We start from the raw sequence: 6,480 nt of genomic DNA on the forward strand, positions 1-6,480 counted from the left end.
TTCCAAAATGAAAGCTCATTTTGTAGAAGTTAGGGAGGGGAGGGGAATAGATACTGGTTTTGTGTCTGCCGCATTGATCATCTGATTGAACCCTGTTTCCCAGGTATCCGTGGTGAATCTGCTGGATATGCAGGTGGTGGTCTCCAACGTTGCTCCTACAGTGGTGGAACAAAACAAGGACAAGCTCCTCCGGTAACGTAGAAGATCTCTAATCTATTATAATTCACTTAAGAAGGCTATTGCGTCCGTCTTTTAACATTCGAGTCGCGACTGTGCTCATAGCTGTCTCCTAAACTTCATATGCAAGTGACTCATTTCAGCAACACTTGCATTTGGCCCTTTCCCAGGCGTGCAGGTGTTTGAGGGGGCTGCATGATTCAGAGTTGATTTGATCGTCGCCTTCTACAGAGATGAAAAGGTGTCCCACTGTGTGACGGCTGCTCAAATGAAAGTGTCAGGCAACGCGAGCCTTCCTTCAGTTTCCATTCGAGCCTCTCCCTACCTGCCTCCTTAGGTCTATCGGAGCTCTGTCATACACTTCAGACAGCCACTCCCCAATGGTTCCCTTCTTGTCTTGAGCTTACTTCTTAGCCATTGGTATTGTTATCATCAGTAGAAGTCTAACTTCTCTCTGAATCTAAATTGCAAAAGAGGAAAAGTGCCAGTGGCTCAATAGCTGTCTCCTGTTCCTCTGAGGTGGGGCGTGTGTCTGCGCGTGTGTGTGAATTCCGGCATATGTGTGTGAGCTTGCGTGTATTAGCTGTACTACTACTATACACCTGTCCGTCACCCAACGTATCCTCCTACTGACAATCAACCAGTATCAGTCCTCCTGCTGGACTTTCTCTGACTGGGTGTCCTCCTAGGTCTCTCCACTTTCTCTCCCAGGGCTACGGCCCCAGCTGTGGAGCCACCTAGTTCATCAGTGTTTTCCCACTCCCAAGGGGAGAGACATCCATCTGGTCTCAGTTCTGTCATGCCGTCCTTTTTGGCATTTCCCAGGTAATTGGCTCAACACCTACTGTGTCTTCCCTCGGAGCTCAGAGGGCTGCAGAGGTCCATCGCCAGACAAGGGTTGTGTCTGAAAGGGAACACTATTTCCAATATAGTGCACTACTTTTGACCAGAACCCTATTCGGGTATAGGGCGTAGTGCACTTTATTGTGAACAGGGTACCATTTCAGATGCACACAAGGATATTTTCTTTGAACTGATACTATTGTAGATACTTCGATTTTGGAGACGGAGCACCACGTTTGGCTTTGCATTGCAATCCAAAACCATTCTTGATACACACAGGTAACTGTTGAGCGTGAAAAACCCAGCAGCGTTGCAGTTCTTGACACACTTAACCGCTGCGCCTGGCACCTACTACCATACCCCATTCAAAGGCACTTAAACCTTTTGTCTTGTCTATTCACCCTCTGAATGGCACACATACACAATCCATGTCTCAATTGTCTCGAGAATTATAAATCCTTCTTTAACCTGTCCCCTCCCCTTCATCTACACTGTTTGAAGTAGATTTACTAAGTGACATCAATAAGGGATCATAGCTTTCACCTGGATTCACCTGGTCATTCTTTGTCATGGAAAGAGCGTAACGTTTTGTACCCAGTGTAAATCACCGTTGAACATTTCCCCCTAGATCCTGCTATTACCTTGTTTCTATACAAATCACCTGATGATTGCTTCCTCTCCCTCTGCAGGGTCCTGGAGCGCTATGTGCAGGACCAGATTCCAGGGGCCAAAGTGGTGGTGGAGTCCATAGGACCGCGGCGGTTTGGCGACGGCTTCGAGCAGGAGGACTACTCCAAGTCAGACCTGATGGTGTATGCTATCGACCCTCTGACCAACAGGGCCGTTTCACGCCAAGAGCTGTTCAAGTGAGAAGAAAGTCACTACGGTGTCCCTGAGGGACAAAACAGTTTATAACTAAAGTGATTGCCCCTTAGGGCCACCCTCTGTAGTATCTAGATACGCCATCCCTGTGGAGCAGGTGTTTACCCAGTGACAGACAGAGGGGGGATGTCACCACTCACCAGAGTTGTTTTGTTCCCTGTCACCCTGCAGTCAGGCCCTCATTAGAGAGCCAAACGCATGCCCTCGTACGACAGCAGCCCCGGTTCTGCCATTCAACTGGCTGACAACCGGCTGAGCCACCGCTCTGTACTGCTTCCTACACATTCCACAGCAGGCTCAGTGGTCATCTAACCGCCCTCTGCCTCTTTCAGCTCCACAGAGTGACAAATGGACCTAGTGAACAATGGCAACATAATTGTGAAGCAGTGTGTACCCACACCTGTCATTTAGGCTTCCGGCCATTACAGGGAGTAGAGTGTTGCACTCTGTGTTCCATTGTTTTCTCTTAGATGTAACTGATGGATATATCATAATGATTTTCTCATGCACATAATTGGTATATGACTGGAGACATTTATTTTTTCCTGAACACTTAACTATAAGTAAGGCCTGGTCAGGTGATCAGGAAAAACTCTAGGCCCTCTGACTGATGGTGATGATGATAATGATGATGGTGGTGATGATGATGATGATGGTGATAGTGATGATGGTGATGATAATGATGCTGATGGTGATGATAGTGATGATGATGATAGTGATGATGATGATGATAGTGATGGTGATGATGATGATAGTAATGATAGTGATGATGATGATGATAGTGATGATGATGATGATAGTGATGATAGTGATGATGATGATAGTGATGTTGATGATGATGATGATAGTGATGATGATGATTATGATGATGATGATGATGATGATGATAGTGGTGATGATGATGGTGATGATGATGATAGTGATGATGGTGATGATGATGGTGATGATGATGATGATAGTGATGATGGTGATGATAATGATGATGATGGTGATGATGATGATGATGATAGTGATGTTGATGATGACGATGATGATGATGATAGTGATGGTGATGATGATAGTGATGATAGTGGTAATGATAATGATGTGATAGTGATGATGATGATGATGATGATGACCGTGTGTGTGTGTAACTATACTGCATGTAATCTCTGTTTCCATCCAAGGTTTCTGGATGGGAAGCTGCTGGACATCAACAAGGAGTTCCAGCCGTACCTGGGCCGAGGAGGGAGGATCCTGGAGATACGCTCCCCTGTCGTGGTGACCAGCGTGAAGAAGGCCGTGCAGACCGTGGGCTACACAGAGGGGGCGCTGCTCGCCCTCGCCGTCATCATCATCCTCTGCTGCATCCCCGCCATCCTCATCGTCATCATCACCTACAGGCAGTGTGTAAAAAAAACACTTCAAATGCTTTATTGGAAGTACATTTTGGGTCAAATGGGAATTGGTCTTAGGGAATGTGAGTATGAATAGGCCACAAGGCACAAGTACTGGTGCAGACAGACACAGAGGTGCAGACAGACACAGAGGTGCAGACAGACACAGAGGTGCAGACAGACACAGAGGTGCAGACAGACACAGAGGTGCCAGACAGACACAGAGGTGCCAGACAGACACAGAGGTGCAGACACAGTTGTTTAGACAACACGTTACCTGCTTTCTAGTCCTCAGAGGCTGTCCCTAATGCCCATCGTTTTAGGAGGAAGCAAGCTTTCTCTCCACAATTCACCATGGAAACGCCTTTGAGAGCCGGCATAATCGTCTATTTATACAGCGTGAAAGCACATTAATTAATGTCAGAGCAGATAAACACTGCAGACTGATTGTTGCGGTTTGGGGGAGATTTTCTCCCTCTGCTCTGAGCCTGCGAACCATACCGAGCAGCAAATGGCTAGACTGACAGCCATCACGATTTCAGGGCTAGACTGACAGCCGTCACGATTTGAGGGCTAGACTGACAGCCGTCACGATTTGAGGGCTAGACTGACAGCCATCACGATTTCAGGGCTAGACTGACAGCCATCACGATTTGAGGGCTAGACTGACAGCCGTCACGATTTGAGGGCTAGACTGACAGCCGTCACAATTTGAGGGCTAGACTGACAGCCGTCACGATTTCAGGGCTAGACTGACAGCCGTCACGATTTCAGGGCTAGACTGACAGCCGTCACGATTTCAGGGCTAGACTGACAGCCGTCACGATTTCAGGGCTAGACTGACAGCCGTCACGATTTCAGGGCTAGACTGACAGCCGTCACGATTTCAGGGCTAGACTGACATCCATCACGATTTCAGGGCTAGACTGATAGCCATCACGATTTCAGGGCTAGACATGAAACAGATGAGAAAAGAATTGTGTGTCATCTTCATCAGTGTCTCAGCTTCAGGAAAGTGGCTTAGTCTACAGAGAATTCTTTCAATCTCTCTCTTTTTGTATTAAAAGACAATGAAGCATTGTGTCTGTAATTTGCCCCTCACTATTACCAACATCCTTCTCTTTCTTTCTCCTCTTTCTTCCATTGTCAACAGATTCAAAGAGTGAGTATTAAAATCATCAAATCCAATTTTATTGGTCGCATATACATATTTAGCAGATGTTATCGCGGGTGTAGCTAAATGCTAATGTTCCTAGCTGCAACAGTGCAGTAATATCTAACAATACACACAAATCCCAAATATAGAAATATTAGAACGAGCAACCTCCCACACACCCCCGCTGTGTGCGCCACCTCTGTTTCCATGGGCACAAACACTGTTCATGACACAAACCGTTCATTCCCCTCTGGTTGGCAGAGAGAAAATGTTGCAGGTTTAAAGCTTATTCTTGTGCAATTCTACACATTTTTCCATGTCTAATGTGTATTCATGTGATATTTCAGTGGCTCGAACATGTTTTCAAAGCCAATGATTGGGATCAGGGAAGTCAACGAAATCTAAAACAAATGAATAGTATTTTTATACACTGCAGTCGGAGGCAATATATAAGAAATGTCCCGGCAACAATTGGTTTCTTTGAGTATATTGGGGTGCCACTGTGTGCCAAGATATTTATTTATGTGTGCATTTATAATGTAGCAGTGTCCTCTTTGAATTTGCTGACGCTGTAATTTAACGTAACTTGGTTGAATTTCTCTCCATGGTACGACTAAAGGAGACAGGCGGAGTGTGCTAAAACTGCCCGGATACAAATGACCCTCCCTACTGGCAAATCAGTGGTTGCTGCCACCAACAACCTGTATGAAGAGCTGGGGGACAGCACTATGTAAGTTTTATAATATATCCTATCTTATCCCATTATGTGGGTTCTTGCAAATTCTCTGTTTAATTTAGAGTTGGACCAATTTTCCTGGGCGTGATTGGGTTCCTTGGTCAAACATATGCTACTGTAGACATTGTTTTCAGTTTATCTGTGAGGTTAAATCATGCTGTGCTTCAGTGTAGTTCTTCACGGGGGGCAACTGGGAATAGCTGTTATCACTGTTCCGTGGCTCAGCAGTTTCCTGCCTTCTAGATACGCTCGCTTCCATGAACTATAAACTTAATACAATTTCATATGCAAGGAAAATACCATCTGGAATATGTATATTCTTTTTTTTACTGTTCAAGATGGAGTACGATTGACTTCAAAACAGACTGGCCAGCTCTCTGAAAACAAGAGGGAAATTAATGTAAATTTAAGATAATTTAAATACTTATTCATAAGTGCCATGGTGAAACATAATTTATTTTATCGATAAGGTTGTTGAGTGGCTCAGTCATTGCGGGCAGATATCGAGCAGTACAGGGTTTGGCTTCATGTGCTGCTGCAAAGCCATAAGATATGTCCTGATCACATAGAGAACAGGCTGGAGTCTAGGGTTACTTTAGAATTAACACTCTGCTAATCAAGTAGCCCTCAGTGCTCACTTGTAGCTTCCTCCTTGTCTGATCAAAAACAATGCAATGGTAGAGCGAATTGTTTTTTAAATTGTCAGCCATCAACCAGGCGGTTGACATTCAGAGAAAAGTGTGTAGCATTTCTGTGATTCACCCTGCTTTTCCTGCTATACTCATCTATCTTATTGCCTCGTTTCTCTTCCTTGGCCTCCAGAGTGAAGTGAGTACTTGTGTTGTAACGCTAGGTTGAGTTTTCCTTTAGTCTCTGCTTCTTGTCTGTTGTTGGTTATTATTCAAGTAGCAGGCCCTTAAATTGTATGTAGATCAGTAGAGGCTGGTGGGAAGAGCTATAGGAGGACTGGCTCATTGTAGTGGCTGGAATGGAATAAATTGAATTGTATCAGACACATCATACATATGGAAACCACACATTTGACTCCCTTCCATTGATTCCATTCCGGCCAATACAATGAGCCCGTTCAGTCTGGCAGTTGCGGTCTTATTTTGCCTTGTAACGTTTTAGGAGAGGACATAGGTCGCTAAGCTTATTTGTTGGCAGTAAGGTGTAAATGGTCAACTTTTTCTTTGGAAGTTATCTCTCTCATCACAGCTTTCCTCCTTCTATCGTTTCAAGTCTTTTTCTCCTCTGCCGTCTCCATAAAAGCAGGAGCAAGCGCTGTCTGCTAGAGGAGGGTACCTGCC

Source organism: Salmo salar, chromosome 19 (assembly GCF_965601325.2).
Source record: "Salmo salar chromosome 19, fSalSal1, whole genome shotgun sequence".
NCBI lineage: Eukaryota > Metazoa > Chordata > Actinopteri > Salmoniformes > Salmonidae > Salmo > Salmo salar.